This window comes from Scyliorhinus torazame, chromosome 12 (assembly GCF_047496885.1).
Source record: "Scyliorhinus torazame isolate Kashiwa2021f chromosome 12, sScyTor2.1, whole genome shotgun sequence".
NCBI lineage: Eukaryota > Metazoa > Chordata > Chondrichthyes > Carcharhiniformes > Scyliorhinidae > Scyliorhinus > Scyliorhinus torazame.
Window position 1 is genome coordinate 140268840 of NC_092718.1, and position 16211 is coordinate 140285050.

The 16211-nt window shown below is 47.5% G+C and overlaps 1 protein-coding gene across 6 annotated transcripts in view; it reads right to left on the minus strand.

The window, feature by feature from the left end:
- rcc1l (RCC1 like) overlaps positions 1-16211 on the minus strand; it is a 225259-nt gene that overhangs the window by 40132 nt on the left and 168916 nt on the right. The gene's annotated exons all lie outside the window — the stretch shown is intronic.

Sequence of the window (16211 nt, forward strand, 5' to 3'; positions counted from 1 at the left end):
ACTTTTGACTTTGAGTTTAGCTGAAGATTAGCTCTCTCTCTCTTTTCATGTTTCATTGCCAGACTTTGACCTTTTAAAAGTTACTTTCGAGCTGTCTGCCTAAGCAAAGAAAGATAATGTCTGTAATTCTCTGAAAGCTTCGAATTGTCTACGAATTGCCTTTTTAAATGACTTTCAAATTGTAATCAAGCGACTACAAATAAAACAATTCTTTTTGGCACCTGAGAAGTTTTAAACTGCAAATTTCTGCTGAGTTCCAGTATTCGCAAAGTGCTACTGATAACCGAATAGCAGAGATAATATAAATTCCTTCAACTATACACAGTCGAATAATACAAGGAATCGAACAACTTGGCAAAGTCTACAAATAGTACAAATCTTACAACTTGTCGTATTGCACCAGGACTTGATTCATCAACTAAGCTTCCCCCAAACTTGGCGTAGTTCGACAGGTTAAGATCCCATAAATTAAAGATTCCTCCAGACATGCTCCCGCTATCTCTAGCGGGGAGGGTGCAGACCGTTAAGATGACGGTCCTCCCCAGATTGCTGTTCGTCTTCCAGTGCCTTCCCATCTTCACCCCCAAATCCTTCTTTAAGCGGGTAAACAAGATCATCTCGGTATTCGTATGGGCAAATAAGACCCCGCGAGTAAAGAGACGCTGGCGCTGCCGAACCTTTGCAGCTACTATTGGGCGGCTAACATTGCCATGATTAGGAAATGGGTATTGGGGGTGGGGTTGACGTGGGAGCGGTTAGAGGCGGCCTCGTGCAAAGGTACCAGCCTAGGGGCACTTGTAACAGCACCTCTGCCGTTCTCGCCAGCCTGCTACTCCTCTGGTCCAGTGGTGGTGGCGGCATTAAAGATCTGGGGTCAGTGGAGAAGACACAGGGGGGTGGAGGGAGCCTCAGTTTGGACCCCGGTACACAACAATCGCAGATTTGTCCCGGGCAAGATTGACGGAGGGTTCCAAAGCTGGCATCGGGCTGGCATTAAAAGGATGGGGGAACCTGTTCATAGATGGGACCTTTCCCAGTCTGAAAACACGAGGAGAAATTCAGTTTGCCTCCTGGAAATGCTTTCAGATACCTTCAGGTGCGCGCCTTCCTCAAAAACAGGTGGTGACATTTCCGTTGGTATCCCCACGCAGGATACAGGATAGGGCAGTCTCTGGTACCTGGGTAGGGGAGGGGAAGGTTTCGGACATCTACTGGGAACTTCAGGAGGCGGTGGAAGCCCCAGTAGAGGAGCTTAAGGGCAAGTGGGAGGAGGAGCTAGGTGGGGAGCTGAATGCGGGCCTGTGGGCGGATGCCCTAAACAGGGTCAATTCCTCTTCATCATGTGCCAGGCTTAGCTTAATTCAGTTTAAGGTGGTCCCACCGGGCACACATGACGGCAACCAGGATGAGCAAGCTCTTTGGGGTTGAGGACAAATGTGCGAGGTGTGCGGGAAGCCCTACAGATCATTCCATATGTTCTGGGCATGCCCGGCTCTTAAGGGATTCTGGCAGGGATTTGCTAAGGCAATGTCCAAGATCTTAGACACGTGGGTGGTGCCGAGTCCAGAGATAGCGATCTTTGGTGTGTCAAGACGATCCGGGAGTTCAGGAAGCGAAAGAGGCCGACGTATTGGCCTTTGCCTCCCTGGTAGCCCGGAGATGGATCCTTTTAATGTGGAGGGACTCGAAGTCCCCGAGTGTGGAGACCTGGATTGGTGACATGGCTGGGTTTCTCATACTCGAGAAAATAAAGTTTGCCTTGAGGGGGTCCTTGGCGGGGTTCTCTCGGAGGTGGTCGCCGTTCCTCGACTTTCTAGGAGAGCAGTAAAGGTCTGCAGCAGCAGCAACCCGGGGGGGGGGGGGGGGGGGGGGGGAAGAGAATTGTTACTAGTATTGTTCGTTTTTCTATATATATGGTTAACATTTATTTTGTTGTGTTAAATGTTGTTAATGGTTATGCAAAAAATTTATGTTTTGATAAAAATTTGAATAAAAATAATTTTTTTAAAAACATGTGCGGTGTGGAAAATGCTAGAGTCAATTATTAACTGAGCATTTGTAAAGCGGGGACAAGACTGTTCCAAGTCAGCACTAAAGGGAAATAATACTCAACAAATCTTCTGGAGTTTTTTGAGGATGTGACCAGCGGTGTGGACAAGGGTGAACCAGTAGGTGTCGTGTATCTGGACTTACAAAAGGCTTTTGACAAGGTCCCACACAAGTGATCAGTGAGCAAAATGAAAGCTCATGATATTGGGGGAAATGTATTGACGTAGATAGAGAACTGGTTAAGGACATAGTGGAAAATCATGTCTCACGAGTTTGATTGAGTTTTCTGAAAGAGTAACCAAGGTAGATGAGGACAGTGCAGTCGACGGTGTCTACATGGACTTTAGTAAGGTACGTTGTTGCATCAGGTTTAATCTCACGGGATCCAGGGTGAGGTAGCCAATTGGATACAAAACTGGCTTGATGACAGAAGACAAGGGTGGTTGTCGAGGGTTATTTTTCAAACTGGAGGCCAATAACCAGCGGTGTGCGTCAGGGATCAGTTGGATCCACTGTTATTTGTTATTTATATTAATGATTTGGATGCAAATTTAGGAGGCATGGTCAGTAAGTTTGCAGATGACACCAAGATTGGTGAAGAAGGTTATCCAGAAATGCAACGGGATTTTGATCAATTGGGCCAGTGGGCCGATGAATGGCAGATGGAGTTTAATTTAGATAAATGTGAGGTGATGAATTTTGGTAGATCAAATCGGGGCAGGACCTACTCAGGTAGTGGTAGAGAGTTGGGGAGAGTTATAGAAGAAAGAGATCTGGGAGTCCCGATTCATAGCTCCTTCAAAGTGGAGTTACAGGTGGACAAGGATGCTTGGTTTCATTGGTTAGAACATTGAATACAGGAGTTGGGAGGTCTTGCTGAAGTTGTACAAGACATTAGTAAGGCCACACTTGGAATACTGTGTACAGTTGTGGTCACCCTATTATAGAAAGGATATTATTAAACTAGAAAGAGTGCAGAAAAGATTTACTAGGATGTTACCGGGACTTGATGGTTTGAGTTATAAGGAGAGGCTGAATAGACTGGGACTTTTTTCTTTGGAGTGTAGGAGGCTTAGTGGTGATCTCATAGAGGTCTATAAAAATAATGAGGGGCATAGATGAAGTAGATAGTCAACATATTTTCCCAAAGGTAGGGGAGTCTAAAACTAGAGGGTATAGGTTTAAGGTGAGAGAGGAGAGATACAAAAGGGTCCAGAGGGGTAATGTTTTTTACACACAGGGTGCTGAGTGTCTGGAGTAGAGGCAGGTACAATTTTGTCTTTGAAAAAGCATTTAGACAGTTATGTGGGAAAGATGGGGACAGAGGGTTATGGGCCAAATTTGGGCAATTGGGACTAGCTTAGTGGTAAAAACTGGGTGGCATGGACAAGTTAGGCCCAAGGGCCTGTTTTCATGCTGTAAACCTCCATGACTCTATGGTTGGCAGAGAGGGAGCAGAGAGTGGGGATAAACATTTTTTCCCCCCAGAGTGACAGGCAGTGACCAGCAGGATACCGCAGAGTTCCTTGCTGAGACCCCAGCTGTTCACAATATACATTAATGATTTGGACGAAGGAATTGCATGCAATATCTCCAGATTTGCAGACGATACTTAAACTGGCTTGCAGTGCGTTCTGTGAGGATGATGCAAAGAGGCTGCAGGGAGACTTCAACAGGCTGGTTGAGTGAGCAAATGCAATATAATGTGGGTAAATGTGAGGTTACCTACATTACTCATATAATGTGGGCAGCACGGTAGCATAGTGGTCAGCACAGTTGCTTCACAGCTCCAGGGTCCCAAAGAACAAAGAAAAGTACAGCACAGGAACAGGCCCTTCGGCACTCCAAGCCTGTGCCAACCATGCTGCCCGTCTAAACTAAAATCTTCTCCACTTCCGGGGTCCGTATCCCTCTATTCCCATCCTATTCATGTATTTGTCAAGATGCCCCTTAAACGTCACTATCGTCCCTGCTTCCACCACCTCCTCCGGTAGCGAGTTCCAGGCACCCATTACACTCTGTGTAAAAAACTTGCCTCGTACATCTCCTCTAAACCTTGCCCCTCGCACCTTAAACCAACAGTAATTGATCCCTCTACCCTGGGAAAAAGTCTCTGACTGTCCACCCTGTCTATCCTCCTCATAATTTTGTAGACCTCTATCAGGTCACCCCTCAACCTCCTTCGTTCCAGTGAGAACAAACCGAGTTTATTCAACCTTTCCTCATAGCTAATGCCCTCCATACCAGGCAACATCCTGGTAAATCTCTTCTACACCCTCTGAAGCCTCCACATCCTTCTGGTAGTGTGGCGACCAGAATTGAACACTATACTCCAAGTGTGGCCTAACTAAGGTTCTATACAACTGCAACATGACTTGCCAATTTTTATACTCAATGCCCCGGCCAATGAAGGCAAGCATGCCATATGCCTTCTTGACTACCTTCACCACCTGTGTTGCCCCTTTCAGTGACCTGTGGACCTGTACACCTAGATCTGTCTGACTGTCAATACTCTGGAGGGTTCTGCCATTCACTGTTTATTCCCTACCTGCATTAGACCTTCCAAAATGCATTACCTCACATTTGTCCGGATTAAACTCCATCTGCCATCTCTCCGCCCAAGTCTCCAAATAATCTAAATCCTGCTGTATCCTCTGACAGTCCTCATCGCTATCCGCAATTCCACACACCTTTGTGTCGTCCGCAAACTTACTAATCAGACCAGTTACATTTTCCTCCAAATCATTTATATATACTACGAACAGCAAAGGTCCCAGCACTGATCCCTGCGGAACATCACTAGTCACAGCCCTCCACCTTACTGAAGCCCATATAGACAACATCCACTGCCCTACCTGCATCAATCATCTTTGTGACCTCCTTGAAAAACTCTATCAAGTTAGTGAGACACGACCTCCCCTTCACAAAACCGTGCTGCCTCTCGCTCATGCGTCCATTTGTTTCCGAATGGGAGTAGATCCTGTCTCGAAGAATTCTCTCCAGTAATTTCCCTACCACTGACGTAAGACTCACCGGCCTGTAGTTCCCTGGATTATCCTTGCTACCCTTCTTAAACAAAGGAACAACATTGGCTATTCTCCAGTCCTCCGGGACATCACCAGAAGACAGTGAGGATCCAAAGATTTTGGCAAGGCCTCAGCAATTTCCACTCATGCCTCCTTCAGTATTCTGGGGTAGATCCCATCAGGCCCTGGGGAATTATTTTTCAAGACACCCAACACCTCATCTTTTTGGATCTCAATGTGACCCAGCCTATCTACAACGCCCTTCTCCAGACTCAACATCCACAAATTCCTTCTCTTTGGTGAATACTGATGCAAAATATTCATTTAGTACCTCGCCCATTTCCTCTGGCTCCACACATACATTCCCTCCCCTGTCCTTCAGTGGGCCAACCCTTTCCCTGGCCACCCTCTTGCTTTTTATGTACGTGTAAAAAGCCTTTGGACTTTCCTTAACCCTATTTGCCAATGACTTTTCGTGACCACTTTTAGCCCTCCTGACTCCTTCCTACTTTTAAGAAGCCCTCCTGGATGCTCCTTACAAACTCTGCCCTGTCCAAGCCCCTAGCACTAAGTGAGTCACAGTCAATATTGGGGAAGTTAAAGTCTCCCATCACAACAATCCGGTTGCTTTTACTCCTTTCCAAAATCTGTCTACCTATCTGCTACTAGTTGTTGGATGGCCTGTAGTAAACACCCAACATTGTGACTGCACCCTTCTTATTCCGGATCTCTACCCATATAGCCTCGCTGCCCTCTGAGGTGTCCTCCCGTAGTACAGCTGTGATATTCTCCCTAACCAGTAGCGCAACTCCTCCACCCCTTTTACATCCCCCTCTTATCCCGTCTGAAACATCTAAATCCTGGAACGTTTAGCTGCCAATCCTGTCCTTCCCTCAACCAGGTCTTTGTAATGGCAACAACATCATAGTTCCAAGTACTTATCCAAGCCCTAAGTCCATCTGCCTTACCTGTTATACTTCTTGCATTAAAACATATGCAATTCAGGCCACGAGCCCCACTGTTTTCAGCAACATCTCCCTGTCTGCTCTTCCTCAGAGTGATACTGGCCCTTTTCCCTAGTTCTCCCTCAATGTTTTCACTTTCTGACCTATTGCTCCAGTACCCACCCCCCTGCCATACTAGTTTAAACCCTCCTGTGTGACACTAGCAAACCTCACGGCCAGGATATTTATGCCTCTCCAGTTTAGATGCAACTCGTCCTTCTTAGGACGTTTCGATTCCCGACCTGGGTCACTGTCTGTGCGGAGTCTGCACAGACGGTTTCCTCCCACTGTCCAAAGATGTGCGGGATAGGTGGATTGGCCATGCTAAATTGCCCTTAGTGTCCAAAAAGGTTAAGTGGGGGTTACTGGGTTATATGGATAGGGAGCGATGTGGGCTTGAGAAGGGTACTCTTTGTAAGGGCCGGTGCAGACTCGATGGGCCGAATGGCCTCCTTCTGCACTGTAATTTCTCTGATTCTTATCCACTTTGGTGGTAAAAACAGGAAGGCAGATTATCTGAATGGTGGCAGTTTCGGAGAAGAGGAAGTGCAACGAGACCCGGGTGTCATGGTGGAACAGTCGCTGAAGGTACAGCAGGCAGTGAGGAAAGCTAATGGCATGCTGGCCTTCATAGCGAAAGGATTTGAGTATAGGAATAGGGATGTCTTGCTGCAGTTATTCAGGGCCTTGATGAGGCCACACCTTGAGTATTGTGTGCAGTTTTAGTCTCCTAGTTTGAGGAAGGACAGTCTTGCTATTGAGGGTGTCCAGCGAAGGTTCACCAGACAAATTCCCGGGATGGCAGGACTGACATATGGTAAAGACTGGGTCGAGTGGGCTTGTACTCACTGGAGTTCAGAAGAATGAGAGGGGATCTCATAGAAACATATAAAATCCTGATGGGACCGGACAGGCTAGATGCAGGAAGAATTTTCCCGATGTTGGGGACGTCCAGAACTAGGGGGTCACAGCCTAAAAATAAAGGGTAAGCTATTCTGGACTGATTTGAGTAAGAACTTCTTCTCTCAGAGAGTTGTGAACTTGCAGAATTCTCTAGACAGCTGTTTGGGCCAGTTTGTTGGATATATTCAAGAGGGAGCTGGACATGGCCCTTGCGGCCAAAGGGATCAAGGGGTGTGGAGAGAAAGCGGGAGTGGGATACTAAATTTGCATGATCAGCAATGATCATATTGAATGGTGGTGCAGGCTCAAAGGACAGAGTGGCCTACTCCTGCAACAATTTTGTGTGTTTCTATGTCAGAACGAATGGTATTGACTGTACCTGGACAGCCCCCTCAGATTGTTCTGAATGGGCGACCTGGTTCTTTTCAGAATCTTCACCTCAGGCCCCCTATGGCTACCAAGCCGAGTTGTGTCCAAGTTTAGGCTCAGTCTTGTGTGTGTTAGATTTGAATGGCAGGATCGTACGGAAATCCGTTGACCACGTGAGAAGCCGAGGGACCACAATCGCACGGTAGCATAGTAGTTAGCACTGTTGCTTCACAGCTCCAGGCTTCCAGGTTCGATTCCTGGCTTGGGTCACTGTCTGTGTGGAGTCTGCACGTTCTCCCCGTGTCTGCGTGGTTTCCTCCGGGTGCTCCGGTTTCCTCCCACAGTCCAAAGATGTGCGGTTTAGGTGGATTGGCCACACTAAATTGCCCTTATTGTGAACAAAAAAGGTTAAGTGAGGGTTACTGGGTAGGGTGGAGACGTGGGCTTGAGTAGGGGTCTCTTTGTAAGGGCCGGTGCAGACTCATTGGGTCGAATGGCCCCCTTCTGCACTGTAAATTCTATGATCTGTGTTCTCGGAACAGTTGGAGCTGGCAGCCTGCATCAGTGCTCCTGTTGTGGAACTGGAACAGAGGGGATCGAGAGGTTTTAAGGAGGCCCACTGATGATCCAGGAACAAGCTTCGAGGATAACCATGTGGAGTTGGTTGACTCTCAGTGACATTATGCTGAGAAAGACGATGTTGTTACCTGTGATTTGGAGGAGCCAGTTGGGGGATTAAGGCAGTCCACAAGATCCAGGAAATCTCCCAATAGGTTAATGCTGTGATGGACTATTTTGGACTTGCTGCCCTTTTGTTTCCTCAGCCTTATATTTTATACAGCTTATTTGTACAGAGGTTATTGAGGGACTTAACGGAGAGGGCTGTGGTAGCGTGGCCCCTTTAAGGCCGTGCCCTGATGATCCACGTGATTGGCTTGGAGCCCAGCATGCAGAAGTGCATGAACCCAAACCAATGAACCCCCCGGGGGGGGGGGGGGGGGGCAGCACGGTGGCACAGTGGTTAGCACAGTTGCTTCACAGCTCCAGGGTCCCAGGTTCGATTCCCGGCTTGGGTCACTGTCTGTGTGGAGTCTGCACATTCTCCCAGTGACTGCGTGGGTTTCCCGAGTTGGGAACAATTCGCCGGTCCTCCAAACAAGCATCATGAATTAGTGCCATTCCCCTGCGTTTTCCCCACTCCCCCTCAACATTGTTTCTATTCAAGTAATAATCTAATGCCCTCTTGAATGCCTCGATTGAATCTGTCTCCACCACACATCCAGGCTGTACATTCCAAACTGAATCACTCGTTGTGTGAAAAAGTTTCTTCTCACATCACGTTTGCTTCTTTTGCAAATCATGTTTAATCTATGCCTTCTTGTTCTTGAGCCCAACACCCCCACAGGGCACCTTTGGTCCGATCGCCACCGCGCAAAAAATGCCAGCTTGGCACCGAAGCAGTGCCAAGCTGGCACCCTGGCAGTGCCACCTGGGCAGTGCCAGGCTGGCACCAAGGTGGCAGTGTCAGGGTGCCACCACTCTGCCCAAAAGGCATGCACCTGCGGGCCTCCGATCCCTTGGGAGATCCCCACGAGTGCCGTTCCATCTGTTCCCCGTTTGTGGAGACCAGTACTGAAGAACGCTCACCCGAGGTCTCCAAGACGAAGGAGGTAGATCACAAGTCTCAGGAATCTGCACATTAAAGTGAGACTTTCTGTCTCGCTTTAATATGCAGATTTGATAATGGGCAGGATTCACATTTTAACACCTCACAAGTTCGCGTAAGATTCCAGAAGGTGTTGAGATCCGGGTAGATCCGGCGAGCAGGATTTTCCACCTTCGATCAGCACGGTAGCACAAGTGGATAGCAGGTTCGATTCCACGCTGGGTCACTGCCTGTGTGGAGTCTGCACGTTCTCCGCGTGTCTGCCCTCCGGGTGCTCCGGTTTCCTGCCACAGTCCAAAGCTGTGCAAGTTAGGTGGATTGGCCATGATAAATTGCCCTTAGTGTCCAAAAAGGGTAGGTGGGGTTACTGGGTTATGGGTGTGGGCTTAAGTGGGGTGCTCTTTCCAAGGGCCGTGCAGACTCGATGGGCCAAATGGCCTCCTTCTGCACTGTAAATTCTATAATTCTATGAGGAAATGGGCTGAATGGCCATCTTCTATACTGTAGGGATTCTATGATTCTAAAAAACTCTCAATCCACCGGGTCACTACCTTCATGGTAACTTTATAAGCCTTTTCTTTTAATCTAATACAAACTTTAAATTCCTTTGTTGACTGTTCTTTTCACTCTGAAGGAATGTATAGACGCTGTATGTTCTTTAAACGTTCTTTGAAGAGTATTCATTACCTCTGCACAGTCACACCTTTTAATGTATTTTCCCAATCCACCTCAGCCAATTTATCCCTCATGCGTTCATAATCTACTCTATGAAATGAAAAATGAAATGAAATGAAAATCGCTCATTGTCACAAGTAGGCTTCAAATGAAGTTATTGTGAAAAGCCCCTCGGCGCCACATTCCGGCGCCTGTTCGGGGAGGCTGGTACGGGAATTGAACCGTGCTGCTGGTCTGCCTTGGTCTGCTTTCAAAGCCAGTGATTTAGCCTTATGCGAAACCAGCTCCTATTCAGCTTTCACACCCTGGCTTCAAATTGAATTTCCTCACTTTCAAACATAATGCAAAATTCTATCAAATTTTCTCACTCCCAAGACCTTCGGCAATGAACACTGTTGAAGTTCACATCAGAAATAACAAAGCATGAAGAAAAATTATGAGGGGCCTTCAACACACATTGAAAACACATTCAAAAAGTGTGGGAGCTGCGAGTCGGAGCCGGGATTTAAAAAGGACGGGAGCTGCGAGTCGGAGCGGAGATTTAAAAAGAGCGGCTTGGTTTTGGGAGCCGTTCGGAGGAGGAGGAGCAGTCTCTGTCAGGGAGAGAACCTGAGAACATCTAAGACCCTCAGAAGGTAAGTAAGTGATTTTTACTCATTTTTACTTTTATTACCTTTTCAAATTGTGTGTGTGGGGGGGGGGGGGGGGGGAAGAGAAACTGAAGTGACATCACAGAAAAGCTGTGACCCGAGTGGCTGGTTGGGAATCTATACTAAATTAAAAGAATTAAACATAATTACTTAATTATAATTTAGAGGGGTATCGAAGCCAGAGATCGGAGAGTACTATATTTAGCTTTCACATTTATAGTAGAAATCTAGTGCTACGAAACAGATAGTTAACAGTAACTTAAAATTTTTTAAAAAACTTTTAATTTTAATTTACTAATTAATTGACGCAATGTCAGTTAGAGGGGTGCAGTGCTCTGACTGCGAGATAGAACATAGAACATAGAAAATACAGCACAGAACAGGCCCTTCGGCCCACGATGTTGTGCCGAACCTTTGTCCTAGATTAAGCATAGATTATCATTGAATTTACAGTGCAGAAGGAAGCCATTCAGCCCATTGAGTCTGCACCGGCTCTTGGAAAGAGCACCCTACCCAAACTCAACACCTCCACCCAACACCAAGGGCAATTTTGGACACTAAGGGCAATTTATCATGGCCAATCCACCTAACCTGCACATCTTTTGGACTGTGGGAGGAAACCGGAGCACCCGGAGGAAACCCACGCAGACACGGGGAGGATGTGCAGACTCCGCACAGACAGTGATCCAAGCCGGAATCGAACCTGGGACCCTGGAGCTGTGAAGGGCCAATGCACAGGCAGTGCATTCCATGCCCCCACTACTCTCTGGGTGAAGAACCTACCTCTGATATCCCTCCTATATCTTCCACCTTTCAACTTAAATTTATGTCCCCTTGCAATGGTTTGTTCCACCCGGGGAAAAAGTCTCTGACTGTCTACTCTATCTATTCCCCTGATCATCTTATAAACCTCTATCAAGTCGCCCCTCATCCTTCTCCGTTCTAATGAGAAAAGGCCTAGCACCCTCAACCTTTCCTTGTAAGACCTATTCTCCATTCCAGGCAACATCCTGGTAAATCTCCTTTGCACCTTTTCCAAAGCTTCCACATCCTTCCTAAAATGAGGCGACCAGAACTGTACGCAGTACTCCAAATGTGGCCTTACCAAAGTTTTGTACAGCTGCATCATCACCTCACGGCTCTTAAATTCAATCCCTCTGTTAATGAACGCGAGCACACCATAGGCCTTCTTCACAGCTCTATCCACTTGAGTGGCAACTTTCAAAGATGTATGAACATAGACCCCAAGATCTCTCTGCTCCTCCACATTGCCAAGAACTCTACCGTTAACCCTGTATTCCGCATTCATATTTGTCCTTCCAAAATGGACCACCTCACACTTTTCAGGGTTGAACTCCATCTGCCACTTCTCAGCCCAGCTCTGCATCCTATCCATGTCTCTTTGCAGCCGACAACATCCTTACTATCCACAACTCCACCAATCTTCGTACCGTCTGCAAGTTTACTGACCCACCCTTCAACTCCCTCATCCAAGTCAGAAATGAAAATCACAAACAGCAGAGGACCCAGAACTGATCCCTGCGTACCGCCACTGGTAACTGGGATCCAGGCTGAATATTTGCCTTCCACCACCACTCTCTGACTTCTATCGGTTAGCCAGTTCGTTTTCCAACTGGCCAAATTTCCCACTATCCCATGCCTCCTTACTTTCTGCAGAAGCCTACCATGGGGAACCTTATCAAATGCCTTACTAAAATCCATGTACCCTACATCCACTGCTTTACCTTCATCCACATGCTTGGTCACCTCCTCAAAGAATTCAATAAGACTGGTAAGGCAAGACTTACCCCTCACAGATCCGTGCTGACTATCCCTAATCAAGCAGTGTCTTTCCAGATGCTCAGAAATCCTATCCTTCAGTACCCTTTCCATTACTTTGCCTACCAGATGTGGCTGGTCTGGGAGGCTTCTAGTGTCCCGGATGGCTTCATCTGCAGAACGTGCACCCAACTGGAGCTCCTCACAGACCGCATGGTTCGGTTGGAGCAGCAATTGGATGCACTTAGGAGCATGCAGGTGGCGGAAAGCGTCACAGATCGCAGTTATATAAATGTGGTCACACCCAAGGTGCAGGCAGAGAAATGGGTGACCACCAGAAAGGGCAGGAATCCCCTGTGGTTGACCCCTCTCGAACAGGTATACCCCTTTGGATACTGTCGGGGGGGATAGCCTATCAGGGGAAAACAGCAGCAGCCAGAGCAGTGGCACCACAGCTGGCTCTGATGTTCAGAAGGGAGGGTCAAAGCGCAGAAGAGCAATAGTAATAGGGGACTCTATAGTCAGGGGCACAGATAGGCGCTTCTGTGGACGTGAAAGAGACTCCAGGATGGTATGTTGCCTCCCTGGTGCCAGGGTCCAGGATGTCTCCGAACGGGTAGAGGGCATCCTGAAGGGGGAGGGCAAACAGGCAGAGGTGGTTGTACATATTGGTACTAACGACATAGGCAAGAAGGGGCATGAGGTCCTGCAGCAGGAGTTCAGGGAGCTAGGCAGAAAGTTAAAAGACAGGGTTGTAATCTCGGGATTACTCCCTGTGCCACGTGCCAGTGAGGCTAGAAATAGGAAGATAGAGCAGCTAAACACGTGGCTAAACAGCTGGTGTAGGAGGGAGGGTTTCCGTTATCTGGACCACTGGGAGCTCTTCCGGGGCAGGTGTGACCTATATAAGAAGGACGGGTTGCATCTAAACTGGAGAGGCATAAATATCCTGGCCGCGAGGTTTGCTAGTGTCACACGGGAGGGTTTAAACTAGTATGGCAGGGGGGTGGGCATGGGAGCAATAGGTCAGAAGGTGAGAGCATTGAGGGAGAACGAGGGAATAAGGACAGTGTGGCTCTGAGGCAGAGCAGACAGGGAGAAGTTGTTGAACACAGCGGGTCTGGTGGCCTGAAGTGCATATGTTTTAATGCAAGAAGTATTACGGGTAAGGCAGATTAACTTAGAGCTTGGATTAGTACTTGGAACTATGATGTTGTTGCCATTATAGAGACCTGGTTGAGGGAATGGCAGGATTGGCAGCTAAACGTTCCAGGATTTAGATGTTTCAGGCGGGAGAGAGGGGGATGTAAAAGGGGTGGCGGAGTTGCGCTACTGGTTAGGGAGAATATCACAGCTGTACTACGGGAGGACACCTCAGAGAGCAGTGAGGCTATATGGGTAGAGATCCGGAATAAGAAGGGTGCAGTCACAATGTTGGGTGTTTACTACAGGCCTCCCAACAGCCAGCGGGAGATAGAGGAGCAGTTAGGTAGACAGATTTTGGAAAAGTGTAAAAACAACAGGGTTGTGGTGATGGGAGACTTCAACTTCCCCAATATTGACTGGGACTCACTTAGTGCCAGGGGCTTAGAATGGGCAGAGTTTGTAAGGAGCATCCAGGAGGGCTTCTTAAAACAATATGAAGAAAGTCCAACTAGGGAAGGGGCGGTACTGGACCTGGTATTGGGGAATGTGCCCGGCCAGGTGGTAGAAGTTTCAGTAGGGGAGCATTTCGGGAACAGTGGCCACAATTCTGTAAGTTTTAAAGTGCTGGTGGACAAGGATAAGAGTGGTCCAAGGATGAATGTGCTAAATTGGGGGAAGGCTAATTATAACAATATTAGGTGGGAACTGAAGAACCTAGATTGGGGGCGGATGTTTGAGGGCAAATCAACATCTGACATGTGGGAGGGATTCAAGTGTCAGTTGAAAGAAATTCAGGACCGGCATGTTCCTGTGAGGAAGAAGGATAAATACGGCAATTGTCGGGAACCTTGGACAGCGAGAGATATTGTAGGCCTCGTCAAAAAGAAAAAGGAGGCATTTGTCAGGGCTAAAAGGCTGGGAACAGACGAAGCCTATGTGGAATATAAGGAAAGTAGGAAGGAACTTAAGCAAGGAGTCAGGCGGGCTAGAAGGGGTCACGAAAAGTCATTGGCAAATAGGGTTAAGGAAAATCCCATGGCTTTTAACACGTACATAAAAAACAAGAGGGTAGCCAGGGAAAGGATTGGCCCACTGAAGGATAGGCAAGGGAATCTATGTGTGGAGCCAGAGGAAATGGGCGAGGTACTAAATGAATACTTTGAATCAGTATTCACCAAAGAGAAGGAATTGGTAGATGTTGAGTCTGGAGAAGGGTGTGTAGATAGCCTGGGTCACATTGAGATCCAAAAAGTCGAGGTGTTGGGTGTCTTAAAAAATATTAAGGTAGATAAGTCCCCAGGGCCTGATGGGATCTACCCCAGAATACTGAAGGAGGCTGGAGAGGAAATTGCTGAGGCTTTGACAGAAATCTTTGGATCCTCACTGTCTTCAGGTGATGTACTGGAGGACTGGAGAATAGCCAATGTTGTTCCTCTGTTTAAGAAGGGTAGCAAGGATAATCCAGGGAACTACAGGCCGCTGAGCCTTACTTCAGTGGTAGGGAAATTACTGGAGAGAATTCTTCGAGACAGGATCTACACCCATTTGGAAGCAAATGGACGTATTAGTGAGAGGCAGCATAGCCTTGTGAAGGGGAGGTCATGTCTCACTAACTTGATAGAGTTTTTCGAGGAGGTCACAAAGATGATTGATGCAGGTAGGGCAGTGGATGTTGTCTATATGGACTTCAGTAAGGCCTTTGACAAGGTCCCTCATGGTAGACTAGTACAAAAGGTGAAGTCACACGGGATCAGGGGTGAGCTGGCAAGGTGGATACAGAACTGGCTAGGTCATAGAAGGCAGAGAGTAGCAATGGAAGGATGCTTTTCTAATTGGAGGGCTGTGACCAGTGGTGTTCCGCAGGGATCAGTGCTGGGACCTTTGCTGTTTGTAGTATATATAAATGATTTGGAGGAAAATGTAACTGGTCTGATTAGTAAGTTTGCAGACGACACAAAGGTTGGTGGAATTGCGGATAGCGATGAGGACTGTCAGAGGATACAGCAGGATTTAGATTGTTTGGAGACTTGGGCGGAGAGATGGCAGATGGAGTTTAATCCGGACAAATGTGAAGTAATGCATTTTGGAAGGTCTAATGCAGGTCGGGCATATACAGTGAATGGTAGAACCCTCATGAGTATTGAAAGTCAAAGAGATCTAGGAGTACAGGTCCACAGGTCACTGAAAGGGGCAACACAGGTGGAGAAGGTCGTCAAGAAGGCATACGGCATGCTTGCCTTCATTGGCCGGGGCATTGAGTATAAGAATTGGCAAGTCATGTTGCAGCTGTGTTAGTTAGGCCACACTAGGAGTATAGTGTTCAATTCTGGTCGCCACACTACCAGAAGGATGTGGAGGCTTTAGAGAGGGTGCAGAAGAGATTTACCAGAATGTTGCCTGGTATGGAGGCCATTAGCTATGAGGAGTGGTTGAATAAGCTCGGTTTGTTCTCACTGGAACGAAGGAGGTTGAGGGGCGACCTGATAGAGGTCTACAAAATTATGAGGGGCATAGTCAGAGTGGATAGTCAGAGGCTTTTCCCCGGGGTAGAGGGGTCAATTACTAGGGGGCATAGATTTAAGGTGAGAGGGGCAAGGTTTAGAGTAGATATACGAGGCAAGTTTTTTTTTTTTTACACAGAGGGTAGTGGGTGCCTGGAACTCGCTACCGGAGGAGGTGGTGGAAGCCGGGAAGATAGTGACATTTAAGGGGCATCTTGACAAATACATGAATAGGATGGGAATAGAGGGACACTGACCCAGGAAGTGTAGAAGATTGTAGTTTAGTCGGGCAGCATGGTCGGGCTTGGAGGGCCTGTTCCTGTGCTGTACATTTCTTTGTTCTAGATGCACAAGTCTGATGAGATAGAGGATTGCTTTATTATAGTTTAGGATAACTTTAGATATCAAAGTCAATGCGAAATAAAAATGGGACTCAAGCAGCC